At 37.0% G+C, this 19111-nt stretch overlaps 2 long non-coding RNA genes across 5 annotated transcripts in view; one reads left to right on the forward strand and one right to left on the reverse strand.

Annotated features, from left to right (window-relative positions):
* The window catches only part of LOC140631861 (uncharacterized), a 280039-nt gene that overhangs the window by 121029 nt on the left and 139899 nt on the right, over positions 1–19111 (reverse strand). The window lies entirely within an intron of this gene.
* LOC140631862 (uncharacterized) overlaps positions 1–19111 on the forward strand; it is a 68171-nt gene that overhangs the window by 44813 nt on the left and 4247 nt on the right. For all 3 annotated transcript variants that reach the window (XR_012029386.1, XR_012029385.1, XR_012029387.1), the window contains 4 exons: positions 4333–4456; positions 5070–5196; positions 5608–5738; positions 12166–12326. This is a non-coding gene — a long non-coding RNA (uncharacterized lncRNA). The remainder of the gene's footprint in view (positions 1–4332; positions 4457–5069; positions 5197–5607; positions 5739–12165; positions 12327–19111) is intronic.

Consider the following 19111-nt stretch of genomic DNA (forward strand, 5'->3'; position numbering starts at 1 on the left):
GCACAGGCAGAGGGAGAAGCAGGCACCACGCAGGGAGCCTGACATGGGACTTGATCTGGGGTCTCCAGGATCAGGCCCTGGGCTGAAGGTGGCACTAAACTGCTGAGCCACCCAGGCTACCCACAAATGTCATTTTAGATGCTGCCAAGTCACTGAAAAATCTTTGATGCCATCAGATTGGCACATGTTTTCTTTTCTTTTTCTACATTTCTCCATTGTCTGATCCTCTGAGTAACTATTAGTAAAAGTAATTACTTAACATTTGTGGAGTCCTGGCACTCCTCTATTCTATATGAATTTAATTCGTGTGAAAAGTACTGTTATTATCATTCCTATTTTACAGAAGAAGCAGATATTCTTCCCAGTATTACCCAGCAAGTAAGGGCAAAGCCAGAATTGAGTCCTAGAGAGGCCCAACACTCTTAACTCTTGCTCTATGGCATCCTTGGGATCCTGCAATGGACGCTTTTATGGAACTTGTGAGACATCAGATTCATGGTCTATCTCATTCTAATTGAATCAGAACTGCAAGAGATGGGGCTCGGGAATCTACATTTTTAAAAAGATCCACATCTTCCAATTTCAAAACTTACTGTAAAACTACAGCCATCAGTGCAATTGTGGTCCTGGCATAAGGATAAACATATAGATTAATAGAAGTGAAAATGTTCTACATTCTGGTAGTGTGAAGAGAAGGGATTGACAATGGTTAGAAGTGGTTTATGTGGGATTGTGGAAAGAAAAAGCCTTAGGGAAACTCAGCATAATATATTGTCTAACTGAGAAATGATGAAGACTGAAATATGACAATGAGTAAGAGAGAGGAACCATTTGAAAATAACTCTGTGACATCTAGCTTGGGTCTACCAATAGAGTGACATCATTTTCTAATAGGAAATGAGAAAAAGCAGATTTTTCTTGAGGGAGAAGACAATGAGTGATTTCATATATATTTTTTTAACGTAAGTAGCTTGTGAAGCTATCCAGAGTGGCTTGGCAATACCAGTCAAGAGATATGAGCTAGAGATAAATTTAGGATTCAGGTGCTTGTAGGTGTTATCTGAAACAATGGAGAAGGTGAGACTCTCTAAAAAAAAAAAATAGACAAAGAGATGGCTTGTGCACTAAGCATTAGGGAATACCTAAAATTAAGGGGCAGGCAGAAAAAGAGGCACAATTAATGGCAGCTAAGAAATAGATGAAGAGGTAGAAGAACTAAAAGAGATTTCAAGGCAGATATTTCAAGGAAAATGTGGACCCAATAGACCCATCAATAAAGTATTTATTATGATACTTTTAGTTGCAAGTAGTAGAAACTCACTCGAGCTAACTTAAGCAGAAGAAAATTTAAAAATAGGATTCAAGAGTGTTTCACTCAATCTAAAGGCACACCATGTGCTTGGTCCCCCAAGGGACTGAAACGAGGAACTGAACAGCCGTCAGGAACCCAGGGGGATACCTGCTTAGTTCTCTAAACAACTGCTTCAAAGAGTAGTTCTCTGAATTCCAGTTCCAAATCATTAGAAAGAGAATCTTATTGGCTTTTGTCCAATCAGGGGTCAGCTGTCCAACCGTGATCCAATCAACTATGGTCATGATGGGCTTGGGGAAAAACACACAGAATAAACATGGCAGCCAATGATCCACTTCTGTGAACAAAGACAATAGGTCTCAGAGAACACTGAATTAGGTGGATGTTCGCAAAGATATCTGTTACAAGATTAATCAAAATGACTGTTCAAAGATTTGGTTGCTTTTTCATGGAGGCATCAATTATAAGAACAGTTGTTAAAAACCCAGATTCTTTTCTCTCTTCTCTGTTCCTGTTTCCTCTGTTAGCCCAGAGGGAAAGTTGCATTAATGTCTGTGTTGGCTTCTCTATAACAGAGACGAGAATAAAACAAATTGCTTGTGAAATGCCTTGACATGCTAAGGTTAAAGGAACTAAGAAAATACAAAGGATTGTTTTTATTTTTTTAGAGAGAGAACTGGAGCTTTCCAGCTGTTTTTGCCTTCGCCTGGGTCTCATTGACTTCCCAAATTGTACTAGCTGCTTTCTGGCTTTCATTAATCAAACTGCCACCTGTGATAGACTGCTAGTCCCTCGTCTTATTTTGATTAATTTCATTCTCACATTCATCTCTCCAGCACAGTTTGCAGTCGATGATTTGTTATGGGCAGAGCAGGATGGGGGATGACTAGAGATTTGGAGTAGTGGAATCATCTCCTGAATCTGATTGGATTTATCTGTTAACAGAAATATTTCCTCCCCCTTCATTCCTTTCAGCTCTAAGAATAGCAGTACCAGCTGTACTTGCCTGAGCCATATCTAAATTAATAAAATAAAGTGGGATTATTGACATTTTCTTGCTTCAACCAGCAAATGTGCATCTTTGGATTTTTATCAACTAAAATGCTCTTATAATGGAGCATTCACAGAAATGGGCTTGACATAAAAATGATAATGCACACTTGTGCTAATTATGCATTTGTATTCCTTTTACTTATGTTGTCCTTTTATCTATTTTGGATTTCAGAAATTAGTATTAAACTGAGGCAGCTAACAGCAATGTAGCTTAATAGTCAGGGAAGGGGATTTGTGGTCAGACCTATGTCTATTTCCAGCTCCGTTACCTAAGACCTTGGTGACTTGAGGGAAATTATTTCAACCTCAACCTTTCTGAGCCCCCATTTTTATATACACATGATTATGTTGTTTTGAGGTTTAAATGGTATGTGTAAAGAATGTTCTATAGTATCTGACACATAGCAAAGGCTAATTAGTGTTAGTTCAAAAGAAGGTGGGAAGAGAATGACTTCTCAGCCACACACACTATTCAGAATCATTATTTCAAACACTAAGATAAAGGAAGAAAAAGAGAGATCTGAGAGCCTGGTTTCACAGGTGAGAACAGTGGATTTCTTGCTTGTAGGAATGGGGTCGTGCTGTTTACAGCACCTCTGCACCACATTGGAGAGTGTGACCTGTGCATTTTTTACACATCTGGAGGTCTCTGGAACTGACCCACCTCTATTTGCATGAAAACCTGAAGAAACTCCTCGGCACGAATTCTTCTAAGTCTGAGAGACTAGAGGTCATAGGCCAGGCTGAGTAAGGAGGGCAATTCTGATACATCTGCTACTTAAATGTCCTGTGGTCCAGACTACAGGTCTTATGCCCGACCTAAGATTAAAAGAGAAATGACCTTCACTCATGCTGTTGTAGGGCAGTAAAAGTACAGGGCCATATGATTTAGTAATCAGTTTAATATTACAAATCAGGGTGAGCTAAACTTTACTGCCTTAAGATAACTTCTAGAGCCTAAATGGGTCAAGAACACAGTGACCTGAGTAGCACACTTACTCACCCAAAAGGTGAAACTGCAAAATGAAAAACAACTTAGGACCCTTGGTAGTTGGAAGGATTAGGTCACAAACACAGGCAAGACCCAGAGACAAGAGCTGCCTTGTTGGAGATGTAGGCAGAGTGAACAAAATGCCATTTGTGCCATTGCTATGACACTAATATTACCCTCTTATGAGGTAGCCAGAGAAATAATTGGCACCTTACAAATGTTTGGGAATAAATTCCTACTAATTAAACAATTTGTGTGCATCATACTTGTGTATTGTCCTTTTTATTTATTTTGCTTCTATGCCTTATATATTTATTTTTAACAGAAGTTAAAAAGCTCAGTGGTCTTTGTGGCAGAAACATGGGCTTTGGGGTCTGAGAGGGACTTGGGCAAGTTACTTTATTTCCATGCCTTTTTTATTTCTTCTATAAAATAGAACCATTAGAGGATCTAATTGGATGATGTGTGAATGTGTGCCTGACCTTAATAATGGAGATTTTTGCAGAGCAATAATCAGCCACAAACTGCTTAGCAAGAATTTATATATACATTTGCATTCCCTCATTCTCACAGTTGAAGACAGAAACATAAGAAGGAATATTCAAAGTTAATGTAAAATTAAGGAGAAAGAAGTCTGCAATGAGAGGAGCAATTTGATTCATTTGTGTTATAATTTATAATGATTTAATTGTATAGAATGTTTCTCATACTTATTTTATATTTTCTAAAGTTTTTAGCACAGCTCTAGGTCCACTTAAGTAGGTGCTTAGTAAATATATTGATTTAGGATACCTCCCCAATAGGATATTATTTGGGATAATAATAATAATGCAGCAGTAAAGCTACTATACTAGGAGACAGGACACTTGGGTCAAGACCTAGTTTTACCATTAATTAGCCATGGGAACTTGGATAAGTCTTCAAGCCTCAGCATATTTTTCTTTAGATTAAGGAGTTTCCCCCAAATTCTTTTCAGCTCAAATGGTCTATATCTTTACAAAGGCTCTGAGGACATACATAGAAGAGTGTATTCATGAAGAACAAGAGAACATAGAAAGGACATAACATGAATTTCATGGTATCATGAGCACTAACACAATGTGAGTATCAGAGAAATAATAACTGTATAAACAAAATTTGAGTGCCTATCAAGTTTCAAGCACTGTGCTAAGGGCTTTACATACATTATTTCATTTAATCCTTTTAATTGCACTATGAAATAAATATTGATATTCCCAGTTACGGCTAAGGAAACTGGTTTAGGCACTCAAAATTTTCCATTAATTAAGCTAGCATTTCTGTGACACTTGTCTCATATACTAACCCAGGAATCTGGTTTGTCTTTCTTATTAACAAAGAGAACTAGAATTCAATACTGAGATTACATCCATAGCTTTGGTCTATTTATTATGGTTCTTAACCTTTGTTGAACTATAAGTTCCTCAGAGAATTTGACGAATGTTGTGCAGATGCAGCAGAAGTCACAGACCCTTTGAAGTAGTACATTTATAGATACAACATCTCTCAGATAAAGAGTCAAATTCTGCCCACAGTCTTCAATGGCAGCCTGAGAGGATCTAAGAGCATCTCAAGTAATTGTCCAGAGAGTAATTCAAAGGTCTTGCAACATGATAAAAATCCGTCACCATATCCTTTCAGAATATCATGTTTTCTCATTTCTTAAGTTTCTCTATCCACATACTTATTTCACAGAGGCCAGAGTGCTCATCTTGGAACAATAAAAAGTGAATCATTTGTCCTAGATTTCTGCACTGCCTTTGATCCACTTCTCCATGGGCTTCAATTCTGGATTTTCACCACATCCTCCTGGATTCTATGGGTAAAGATGATTACTGAATACTTACAGGGTATTTGTGATAAGTTTGTTGATAGCACTTCAGCCTGCTTATTACATCAACTGCAATCTGTCCAGGCAGAATTAGATTATGAGGGGCTGCCATCCTGACATTTAAACACCCTTCAAATGAAAATGGGTCAAGGCCAGATAATGCAGGAACTTGTTTGCATTAACAAGGATTTGGAATTATATACCGAGAGAAATGATTAAAGACTTTGAAGCAGAGGAAATGTGACCTGATCAGATTTGATTTTTCAAAATGGCATTATGACTACAGGAGAAAAAAGACTTGGAGAAGATTAAAAACTGACATAATAAAACTAAGTAGGAGACGTAGGTCATCCCATTTCCCTTTGAGCTCCTTTAAGGTGAGAACTTGTCATTCTTTCCCAGGTGTTCTGGTACATGGAGATTAATCTGACAAAACTGCTGAATTCATCTGTGAATGAATAAAGAACTGAAAGCTCCTTGCAAGCAAGAAGAGTTCTTTGTCACAGATCATTTGTGAATGGCTACTATTTGCAGTGAGTAGTTTTGGTGCAGATAGTGGCACAACATCATGTTCAGTCAATTATAAGCTACTGAAAAGCAGCAGCTATAACTGGGTGGGGGTTTTTGCATCTCTGCTTGCCCTTCCTCCTAGCACCTAGCACAGTTATTTGTACATGTCATTAACAAATGTTTACTGAATGAAAAATTCTATCTGTAAATAATTAGATTTCTGTTTTTTAAGCAAACTGCTGAAACATCATTTTCAACATCTTTTCTACACTTACCTCTTAGTGGGACTGATTCTGATGGTTATACCTATGAACAACTGACAGAAGTAGAAACAAAGAATGCACAAATTGGAGGAGGCATTAGAGGTCATCTAATCCAACTCCCTGTACTGTGTGCAGCAGTACAACTGCTGTGGGTACTGCTTTCTATTTTGGTTGCTTGCTTGACCCCTGCCTGACTTCTCTGAGCTCTGTCCTCATTTTTTTTCAGTTCTGGGTAGTACACATCTGCACTCTACTAAGTCCATTTGAAAATGTAAAATATAGGATGAATTCCTGGTGGACCCAATGAGTGTCTTTCATCCTGGTTCAGATCAACTTCTTTAGTACTATTTATTTTTTTTTTTTTTATTGGTGTTCAATTTACTAACATACAGAATAACACCCAGTGCCCGTCACCCATTCACTCCCACCCCCCGCCCTCCTCCCCTTCTACCACCCCTAGTTCGTTTCCCAGAGTTAGCAGTCTTTACGTTCTGTCTCCGTTTCTGATATTTCCCACACATTTCTTCTCCCTTCCCTTATTTTCCCTTTCACTATTATTTATATTCCCCAAATGAATGAGAACATATAATGTTTGTCCTTCTCCGACTGACTTACTTCACTCAGCATAATACCCTCCAGTTCCATCCACGTTGAAGCAAATGGTGGGTATTTGTCATTTCTAATAGCTGAGTAATATTCCATTGTATACATAAACCACATCTTCTTTATCCATTCATCTTTCGTTGGACACCGAGGCTCCTTCCACAGTTTGGCTATAGTGGCCATTGCTGCTAGAAACATCGGGGTGCAGGTGTCCCGGCGTTTCATTGCATTTGTATCTTTGGGGTAAATCCCCAACAGTGCAATTGCTGGGTCGTAGGGCAGGTCTATTTTTAACTGTTTGAGGAACCTCCACACAGTTTTCCAGAGTGGCTGCACCAGTTCACATTCCCACCAACAGTGTAAGAGGGTTCCCTTTTCTCCGCATCCTCTCCAACATTTGTTGTTTCCTGCCTTGTTAATTTTCCCCATTCTCACTGGTGTGAGGTGGTATCTCATTGTAGTTTTGATTTGTATTTCCCTGATGGCAAGTGATGCAGAGCATTTTCTCATATGCATGTTGGCCATGTCTATGTCTTCCTCTGTGAGATTTCTGTTCATGTCTTTTGCCCATTTCATGATTGGATTGTTTGCTTCTTTGGTGTTGAGTTTAATAAGTTCTTTATAGATCTTGGAAACTAGCCCTTTATCTGATATGTCATTTGCAAATATCTTCTCCCATTCTGTAGGTTGTCTTTGAGTTTTGTTGACTGTATCCTTTGCTGTGCAAAAGCTTCTTATCTTGATGAAGTCCCAATAGTTCATTTTTGCTTTTGTTTCTTTTGCCTTTGTGGATGTATCTTGCAAGAAGTTACTATGGCCGAGTTCAAAAAGCAATGCCCAGAAGTCAGTGGCATTTCTATACACTAACAATGAGACTGAAGAAAGAGAAATTAAGGAGTCAATCCCATTTACAATTGCACCCAAAAGCATAAGATACCTAGGAATAAACCTCACCAAAGATGTAAAGGATCTATACCCTCAAAACTATAGAACACTTCTGAAAGAAATTGAGGAAGACACAAAGAGATGGAAAAATATTCCATGCTCATGGATTGGCAGAATTAATATTGTGAAAATGTCAATGTTACCCAGGGCAATATACACGTTTAATGCAATCCCTATCAAAATACCATGGACTTTCTTCAGAGAGTTAGAACAAATTATTTTAAGATTTGTGTGGAATCAGAAAAGACCCCGAATAGCCAGGGGAATTTTAAAAAAGAAAACCATATCTGGGGGCATCACAATGCCAGATTTCAGGTTGTACTACAAAGCTGTGGTCATCAAGACAGTGTGGTACTGGCACAAAAACAGACACATAGATCAGTGGAACAGAATAGAGAATCCAGAAGTGGACCCTGAACTTTATGGGCAACTAATATTCGATAAAGGAGGAAAGACTATCCATTGGAAGAAAGACAGTCTCTTCAATAAATGGTGCTGGGAAAATTGGACATCCACATGCAGAAGAATGAAACTAGACCACTCTCTTTCACCATACACAAAGATAAACTCAAAATGGATGAAAGATCTAAATGTGAGACAAGATTCCATCAAAATCCTAGAGAAGAACACAGGCAACACCCTCTTTAGTACTATTTAAGGGAGGGTCTTCTGGGCCGGAAAATGCTGGGAGTTCTAGAGGGAAGAATGTACGATCGGCATGCTTGAAGCATCTCAGTGGTGTGCCATTTGCCCCTCTTCTCAATTGCCTTAATAAGCAAAGCAAAGGTAGCTAAGATGGATTTGGGGGTTATGTAAATTCTCTAATAATTTTATTACTAGCATTCCTGAGGCTCTTCGGTGGAATTTTTATACCTCTTATCTAGTTACAAAATGCTTTCATAGATTTTAATTCTCTTTGTCAGTGCTTGTTTTTCCATAAGCCCTTTACAATGTCACTCAGGAACACTTACTCTGTGACAGGCACTGTCCTTTGTGTTGTGGTCTGGTATGTAGAGGATTTGTCCCTGTAACAGTTAGCATGTATTAGTTGCCAGCAAAAGAAAAACTGGCTAACTTATTGCAAGGCTATCAGGTAGTTTAAAGAAAAGCTGGAATAGCAAGCTTGGTCAGAATAGGATCTGCTAGACTCAGGAAGCCAAGGTAGCAAAAAGTGGACAACTTCCCAGGTGACAGTCACTAGAACAAATCAACTCTTTTCGCTACGTGTGTGATACTTTCATCAAATTTCAATGCCCTGGGAAAGAAATTCCAAGTAGATCTGAGTTACTTACTTACCTTTGGGAAAGAAAAGGCAGAGAGTTTCAATGGACTGTCCCATCAAGACTGCATGCAATAGAAGAAAGAGAATTTCCACTCCCCAAAACAAGTTGCTGTTACCAAAGTAAGACAAATGAATAGCTAAACAATCACATGATGATTATACCCGGTTTCCCTGAAGATTTTACAGTTAGGCTTGGAAGATACTACAAATGTGCATAAAGAGTTAAATGAAAGCACAAGGATTTGATAGCCAGACAAAATAACAGCACAGATACCTCAAAGTAATGATTTAAGTTTCATATAAATCCTCATATTGAAAATTAAAGGAGTGAGTTTAGAGAAAAAGAATGACAATTGAAATTCAGGCAGCTTTCACAGAGAAGAGCAAGTTGAGCTGGGCATGGAAGGATGGATAGAATTTGACTGGTTGAGATGTTTACCATGCGTTCTGTCCTGGATGGATTTAAAATAAAAGTTTCAAGGTACGTCCGGATTAGAACAGTTAAACAGTTAAGTGCGAAAACCCATTATTGAACAGCAGAAGATATTACATACACTTACAATAGAATCTTTTACATAGTAAGTACTTAATAAATGTTAACTATTGTTACTACATTATTATTATCATTATAAATCTAAAACTAATTCTTCCAATTATGTGTCACATTAATTTGTATAAACATATCTCCCAAAGCTGGGTATATATCTCTGCTCTAAGTGCTAGAGTCTGGTATGAACATCTGCCAAAGTCTGTGTCCCTGAACTGATTGAAAACTGATCTCTGCAGATATAAAAGGTCAGCCAGGGCAGCAACAACTAGATCTTCACCTAAATTAGCCAGGATATTTTTAGGTGCATACAGGTTGATTTAGCCATACCCTTTCTAGCATGCTGTTCAAGTGTTGTCACCTCCCTGACAAGACATTCTTATTTGTGTCAAATCAAGTTATTTTGCTGTAATCTCTACGTGTGCTAACCCCTGTAGGAATGGAAAACAACCTGTCAGCCTCCTTCTCATAATAATTCTTACACTTGAATGCTATTGTCACTTTTCAGCTTTCTCTCATCCAAGTTAAAAACACTCTGGTTCCTTTCATCTTACTTTATAGCTTTCTAGCTTTTAAAAATACCTTTGTTGCTTTTTTGCAGAATGACTCTCAGTTTCTCCACATCCGCTTTTCTGGGCCAAAATTATATAGATTAGGTTATCATAGGGAGTTTCAATGAATGGGACTAAGAGATCTCTCAAGAAATAATAATAATGAACAATTGTGGAGTGCTTATTATGTGCCAGGTGTTTTGCTAAGCACTTCACATATTTTTTTTCACATATTTTTTTAATAGTCAAAATACTCCTATGAATTAACTATTATTATCCCTGCTTCACACTTATGCAAGGTTTCAGAGCTAGTAAATGCCATAGACAGGACAATAACCAGGTCTGTTCCATACCAAAGCCTGTGCTCTTAACACTCCCACCTTTTGAGTTTGAGACCAGGATAGCAAACAGATGATCAGATGATGGAGGCCCCAAGGATGTCAGAGCAGTGCCTCTTCTCCAATTTTCCATTATCAGAGGACATGGGACTATCACAATATACTCTACTAGAACTAGGAGAAATTCTTTGGGAACTCATTTTTTTATATTAGAAATTTATGTTTGTTTTGAATGCATTCATGTTTATTCATATTTTTAAAAGTTAAAATTATAAACACCAAAGTGAAACTGAATCTCCAAAGAGGTACATAATATTTACTCTGTTACTTTGAGCTCTCCAGAACTGTGGGAAGCCCAAATTGAGAATTCAAACAATACCAATGGCTACAATAACCTTAGCTTGTGAAATATTTCAGAGGGGTTGCAATGCTTCTCTCTAGAACCACCTCTTCCCATACCATCTTAATAAGACATCATAAGAGATCAATTATAACTCAGAATTACATCCTGATGTGCCTTCTAATATATACTGTTTGCAAAATGTCTGCTAATATAACTCAATGTCTATGGTATGAGGTTGCTTAGAATAATCTAGGCAAAATTTTGGAGACATTTGCCTAAAATGATGATTTTTATTTTAAGGTAATTGTTCTATGGCCTTTAATTCTGGTAATCATATAATAGAAGAAGCTGCTATTTTAAAGTTCATTCCGAGTTTGTAACAATAGACTATGTCACAAAAGACTGTCACTCGCATTTAAGAGAAAGCTTCTATTGTACGTGGAGGGCTGGGGAGGGTGATAGTGCGTCAAACTTATTCAAAATTGTCATCGAATAGTCATCCTGCTGAAGTTAAAAGAAAGGAAAATGTTTTCTGCTTCATCAACCTAACTTTCACAGTAGTATTAGTAGTATTGATAGCGCTACATGACAATCACTTGTTGGACGGGGAGGGAAGTCTGCACTGAACTCCTGAAGTTTGGCCCCAAACAAAGATGATCCTATAATTTATCATTCAAACTGGGACATTCTGAAGAAAGAGGGCACTATTTATTATTAGGCCTAAACAACAGTCATAAACTGGGACTGTCCTGGGCAAACTGGGACACATAGTCATCCTATCCATAATTTTTTTTTTCATCCTATCCATAATTAATTCCTAACATGCAGTCAAAGGCCAACGATGGCTAATAATACTGAGAACCTAATGCTTCCCATCTAAAATCAGGTTGCATTTTTCATGACACTCCTTACTAATTTTTTGATGTAGGTGAGAGCTCTGGGCTTTCAAATTTAACAAAGCCGTCCTCACTGAACATCTGCCAATTTCTTACCAGTGTGCTTTTTTTTCTTCCCGTACTTTAAGTATTTGTGTATATGTCTATTCACCAATAATTACATCTAAACTAGCAATACTATTGATTACTCATATTCAGTTTGTGTTTTATTTGGACCATGAGATGTTTTTGCAATAATAAAATGATTAGTCAATTTCTCACCATATATCCCAATGTGAATTTGTTTGCTCCTAATTTTATACTATATAATTATTGAATTTCAATTTCACTTTTGAAGAGTTTTCTTTCATAAACAATCTACAGTAAATTTGATTCCTGTGTTTGGAAGTGTTGGCAGTGTTTTCCAACTTAATCCAGTTGCCCCTTAATTAGTGGTTGTTGATATCAATCACAAGACTGCTTATTTGTGTGACACCAATGAAAAAGGCTTTCAAGGTCATTCTAACTGCCATAACAGATAAACTCTCAAAACTCAGTGGTTTAACAAAACAGGTGTTTTTGTTTTTACTCAATATGCCTAAGCTAGCAGGAACAAAAAAATTATGTATTCCTAACTAGTAGGATGACTCTCCTCTGAGCAGTGACTGAGAAACCTAATTTCATTCCATCTTCTTGCTCTTAGGCTAGGCCTAGAGATGTTAAACATCACATCTGCCCATCTTCTGTTGGCCAGAAATTAGTGAGAAGACCATGCCTTACTGCAATGATTTTGGAAAAGCAGTCTAACTGCATTCTCAGAAGGAAGAGGGTCTGGTGAACATCTAGACCATCTATGCCAAAGAGGTAATTCTTCCATACTATATGCTTGGCTCAGTAAAGCAAGAGTTGTATTAATACAATAACTTCATAATGTAATCTATACCATATCTTTTTTTGTGTGCAAATAGCACAAATCTTAAAAGCTTTATCGAAGCCCTTGAAAAGGCAATAGATCAAACAGAGTTGAGTATGATCTTGAGAAATTCTCTTGCCCTCCACTGGCCTCTATTTCCTCATCTGTGAAATTTAGGTAGAAGTGCCTAGTACCATTCCTGGCACATAGAAAGCTTTGGTAGCTAAGATTATTTGTTATGGCTTTCTAATGGAATGTACTATGCACCAGTGTTTGATCTATTATAGTTTGTTTTGTTTTCTATATTTGCTAGTAAGGAAGCTCAATTAATTGCCATTTAATGGGCATATATACCTTAAGGCATACTATTACCTTTCCCAGTGCCTACAGCTTCCTTCAGTCCTCCAGAAGTTATTAAGCAAGAACTGGGGGCCCTAGAGACCCTGCAGGATGCTATCAGTAATCCATCTAGCTTTTCAATGCATGATTTGATTATTTTTCTTAATTCTAGTCAGGCTTTTCCTTATGAAAGCCTTTGATTTTGGGCTATCCCAGAGACCCTTCATCAGATACTTTTATAGGATACAGTAAATGTCATTTCAAAAGTTACTGGCATTAACAATTGTCAATTGTTCAAAATCAAGAACTGTCTTCAGGCCAGATTCCCATTAGACACTGTTTTCTGGCACTGTATGATTTTTACATTTGCCTTCAGGAAAAAGAATGTCATGGACTTATACATATGGCAGGAGATGGAGGGGAAAGCACATAATGGACACTTAGATACATTAACTTACTTTTTCCAGTGTAACTGAGATATAACTGACATATAACATTGTATTAATTTAAGTTAAACAACAATGATTTTATACATGTATATGAACAATAACTTATTTTATTCTCACACATTTAATCCTAGTAGGCATTTTTATATCCTGATTTTAACAAAATGAATAAGCAAAAATTCAGAGATCAGTTGCTCTGTCTCATTCTTTTTTTGCTCTGTCCCATTCTGATGGAAAGTTTAGGCTTCACAGAAGACACATGTAACTTTCTAACCCAGAGTTTCTCAATGTGTGGTCCAGAGACTATCTGCCTCAGAATCATCAGAGCCCCAAGCAAGATCCATAAACAAAATCTCTGAGGGTGGCTCTCAGAAACCTGCATTTTAAATAATCACACAGGTAATATAGGAGCCACGCTACAATTCAGCTGGTCTCCACCACTGCTGTCCTCACTGTTCCACAGAAATCAGTCTAGCTGAGGTATGCCATGACTTGCTGATACTAACTCCAATGGACATTTTCAGTCCTATCTTACTGAGTCTCATAGCCTCATAGGATGTTATTGATTACTCTCTTATTGAGTTTTACTACCTTATCTTTTGTAACAGTTCCTGTTCATGGTTCTACACGTTCCCTGTTTCTTTACTATTTTCTTCTGCCTGCACACTAAGTGCTGATATTCTCCTTCGTTATATCAAAGGCCTACTATCATCCTCATTCACAGTCTCTTTCCACAGAGTTTTTAAGGCATCTTCCTTACTCCTGTCCATTTTTTCTGCCTGGAGATTCAGATACACATACCCAGACCACCACCCAGATCTTACACAGATCACTATTCATTATGTGTTTGATTACCTACTTCAGTATTCAACATATCCCAAACAGAACTGATCATTCATATATATACACTATACTAGCTCTGTAAGGAATTTATTTTAAAAATTTATTGAAATTATAATATACATATAAAAACACAAATCATAGATCTTGATGAATTTCTTGATTCATTTATCTACTCACATAAAAATATATAAGCCATACTGGCATACAGTAGCCTTTCCAATGTCTCCTGATTGCTATCTTCTTCACTCTAAAAGTAAGAAGTGAAGAGTGAAGCCACTATTCTGACTTCTAATACCATAGATTTGTTTGGCTTGTCTTTGAATGTTATATAAATAGCATCATATGGTATATTCCCTTTGTGTATGCCTCTTTAGTTCAATACAGGCATACCTCAGAGATATTGCAGGTTTGGTTCCAGACTACTGTAATAGAGCGAGTATCACAATAAAGAGTGTCAAATTAATTTTTTGGTTTTCCAGTACATATGAAAGTTATATTTAGGGGTGTCTGGATGGCTCAGTGAGTTAAGTGTCTTCCTTCAGCTCAGTCCTGGGATCCAGCCCGGCACTGGGCTCCCTGCTCAATGGGGAGCCTACTAGCCTACTTCTCCGCTGTCTTCTGCCCCGCCCCTGCTCATGCTCTCTCTCTCTCTCTGTCTCAAATAAATAAATTTAAAAAGTCTTTTAAAAAAGTTATGTTTACATTATATCATAGTCTATTAACTATGCAGTAGGACTATTGTAAAAGAACAATGTACAGATCTTAATTAAAACATATTTTATCGCTAAAAATGCTAATCGTCATCTGAGGTTTCAAGGAGCAGTAATCACTAATCACCAATTACCATAAAAAATACAATAATAATGAAAAAAATGAAATATTGCAAGAATTAAAATGTGACACAGAGATAAGAAGTCCCCGCAAGTGCTGTTGAATAAATGGTGCTGATAGACTTGCTCTAACCTCAAGTAGTAAAAAATACAGTATCTGTAAAAAATATGAAGTGAAGTGCAATGAATTTTGTCTGTATCATATTTATGAGATTCATCCATGTTGTTTTATGTAGCACATTCATTTTCATAATTATGTGATATTCTGTTATATTAATAAGCTACAATTTATTTTTTCCATTCTACTTCTGATTCTTATCCATAAGTAGTAAAACTTTACATCGTGGTAATTTTTTTTTTTTTTTGCAAACACAGGAATGTATTTTGTTAGGTATATATCCAAAAGTGGGATAACAGGTTTAAGGTTATACATAAGTGTGACTTTCGTGGATATTCCCAAACGCTTTTCCAAAGGGTTGTAACTATTTATACTACTAACAGCAGCATATGAAAGTTCCAATTTCTCCATCCTCAACCACACTTGGTATTATTGTTTTTTTTTTTTCATATAGTCATTTTGATGGATGTGTAAATTTAATCTGAATTTTCTTGGGGACTAATCACTAGTCATTTTTGCATGCTGTCTTTCATTGGGTTGGTACTGCCTTCTACCCAGTCACAGGCTAGCAATCTGGGCATCATCTTGTCCCTCCTCATCCTTTCCCCTCACATGTTAATTTTAACACATAAATATTGCTCAAATCCCTTAGCTCACTACCATAGTTAATGCCAAAATCTTTATTCAGAGCTTCATTGTTATTTTTCAATTTGTCTAACTCCACGGCCTCCTCTGTGGTTTCACTTTCTCTTAGTCCTCAAATAAATTATCCACAAAGCCATCAGAATGATCTACTCCAAACCCAAATCTGCCATGTTTGACCATTTGTGTACCTCCTCAACTCTAAGAAAAGTCTAAGTTTATTAAAATAGCATATAAAATGCACCAGCATCTGGTTCCTGCACTCCCATTTGACCTTATAGTTCATCATTTTCTGCCACTAGCTCCAAAACTCCAGCAATGCCAAGTTCTGTTCAGTGTCTCCTTTTCTCCAGAAATGCTATAACTTCCACCTTCTCACTCCAAAATCCTCAAAAATTTTGCAAATTAAAAATAGAACTACCATATGATCCAGCAATCCCATTCCTCGGTATATATCCAAAGGAAAACAGGATATTGAAGAAATATCTGCATTCCCATGTTCATTGCAGCATTATTCACAATAGTCAAGGTATAGAAAGAACTTGAGTGTCTGTCAGCAGATAAGTGGATAAAGAAGACGATATATATATATATATATATATATATATATATATATATATATAATTACTCAGCCCTAAAAAAAAGGAAATCCTACCATTTTTAACAACATGGATGGATCCTGAGGGCATTATGCTAAGTGAAATAAGCCAGAGGAAGACAAATATTGCAGAGATCCCTTATATGTGGGGAAAAAAATTCAAACTCATAAAAACAGAGAGTGGAAAACTGGTTGCTAGGGGGTGGGAGTGGAGGAAATAAGAAAAAGTTAGTAAATGGGTACAAACTTACACTGTAAGATGAAGAAAATCTAAGGATCTAAGGTAAAACATGGTGACTATAGCTGATAACATTGTTGTATAATTGAAATTTGCTGAGAGTGGAATTTAAATGTTCTCACCCACAGAAAAGATAAATATGTGAGGTGATTAAATACATTAACTAACGAAATGAGGGGAATCCTTTCACAATGTATACTATACCAAGTCATCACAATGTACACTTTAAATATCTTACAATTTTATTTGTCAATTATACTTCCAAAAAAAAAAAATCCAAACCTAAGCCCATCCCTCATTTCCTGCATTGGTCCTAGAAAAGCTTCAGTTTGCACTAAGTCAAAGGAAAGATTATCAAACCTTGAGATATTTCCTCTTTATTAGGATATTTATATTTTAATAGAAGATGAAATACCAGTCTCTAATTGTGGAATTTCTAGCATTAGTGTGCATGCGGAAGAAATACAAAATTACACCATGAAGTTTGCAAGCTATGCATAAAACACAGTCCTCTGAAATAACAATACTTATGTATATTGAGGAAAGGATAAATCTGTATCATTATGTAAATTGTTACACTACATGAGATTTCAGATAGATCATAGATTTAAATATAAAAAAGAGAAACTAGGGAAGTGTTGGAAGAAAGTATATTTTAAAATAATTTTATGATAGGGGAAGCCTTTCTAAATATCATAAAAAAGAAACCATGAAAGAAAAGACAGATAAATTTGATTCCAGAGGAAGAAAGCAAAACATGAATGTAAAAAGAAAGTCAGTATAAATATGGTTGACAATGGTAAGCAATAAGCAATGGTAAGCCAGATGCAGGGCACTAGGCTCCCAATGCATAGTTATTTGCATACTGTAATTGATGCAGACTTTGTGGAGAGCAATGTGACACCTTGTGCCAAAATATAAAATGTTCACTCACTGAGCAATCTCATTTTGGAGACATTAACATGGTGATATATATTGATGAGGTATTGATGGGTTATTATTGAATGGAGAAGTAAATAGATTACAAGCTGATTTTAAAGCAGTTTCATTTGTGTAAAATATATATGATCTAGCATATTGTTTTAAGTTATCAATATCTATATACATCTCTCTATGCATGTATGTGTTTATACACAGAGAGGTTAAGATCTTAAAGGACACCTAGATCCTAAAGCATGAAGACAGAAACACTGTTTGCTCTTGCACACACCTTTGAAACTGCAGTGCTGATCACAGTTTTCAATAAATGTTTGAAAGGATACAGTAAAGGAGGAAACAAGGGCAGAATGAAAAGATTATTTGCCAAAATGTTTATCTAGGTTGTTTGTTTTTTTGTTTGTTTTTTGTTTGTTTGTTTTTTGTTTGGTTGTTGTTTATCTAGATTGTATCTAGGTTGTTTTTTTTACTTTTAACATTGTTCTTTTCTATATTTCCATAATTTTTTCTTCCAAAGAGCATGTAAAATTAGAAAAACAATAACAAAGCTATTTTTAACAAATAAAAGCCTTGTTACTGGATATATGCTGGTCAGATTTGGGAGGTCTATGAGAGATTCCAGAGTTGTCAAAGACTGAGGAGAAAGGGCTTTAACAGAAACCAACCAGCAAGAATGGGTTTTATTTCAATCACGGCGTCAGTATTCTTGCTACCAAAAAGGAAATCATTTCATCCTCAGGTAAAAACAGGAGACTTTCACCCTAACCTTGGCAGGTGGTCCCCACAGTTCCCAAAGCCTGCTTTCCTAGGGCTAATTGACGTTTCTTGAGCAACCTGGCCCCAGCACATCCTCCTACTAGAGTCCCCTTGTCAGTATTTGCTCTCCCCATGGGATTTGCATTGCTGATCTAAGTTAAAGTCACTCTGTCCTCCTTCCTCTCTTCCTGCCCCTCTTATATAACCTCCTTTGCAGTTTTTCCCTTAGTCACTGATTTCCATCTTTAAAGTATCCCAGGCACATGATCCAGTTCTAGTTTCTGTAACAGACCAAAAAAAAAAAAAAAAAAATGTCCGCCTGCCAGGAGAGGAAACAGGATGCTAAAGGGATGCTTCGTTTGCCCCACATAAAGTGCTTCTGTCTGGATCTTCTCCCAGAATTCTTAGGAGAAGAGGCTGCCGCCAGTGGGGTGTGCTTTTTCAGATGGGGTTTGGCAAGTCAGAGACAGTCTCACTTCCTTCAGTGCTATGGGAACGCTTAGGCCAGATTACAGGAATGTGGTCTCTGGGGTTTGCCCTTGAGAAGCTGAGGCCAGTGCTCTGGTGTGTTATCTGCCCAGGGCTGGAGACAGACAGGCTCCATCAGTTCAGTTGGGTAACTCAGCACTTTGCTTGCAAAGGCCTTTCCAACCTGATTCCTAATGTTGACAAAGACCACCTATTTCTTCCTAAATGAAGGGAATCCAAGTTTATTTACAGGGCACTTGTTCAAGCACTTGGTCTTTGGCCTAAGGAACAGATGCACTTTGCCTTTGACTTGTTATCCTAACATATATTCGGAATATTTATTTCTGTATTGGTCGGTGAGGCTTGGTTGGTTTTGTTGTTGTTTTTCGGAAACAAGCATGATTTCTTTTGCCCCCCACCCAAACTGGATTTTTTTTTCAAGCTACATTTTTAAATTTAAATTTTTTCCTGCATTACTAAGATATAATCAACATATAACATAATGTAAGTTTAAGGTATACA

This window comes from Canis lupus, chromosome 4, assembly GCF_048164855.1.
Source record: "Canis lupus baileyi chromosome 4, mCanLup2.hap1, whole genome shotgun sequence".
NCBI lineage: Eukaryota > Metazoa > Chordata > Mammalia > Carnivora > Canidae > Canis > Canis lupus.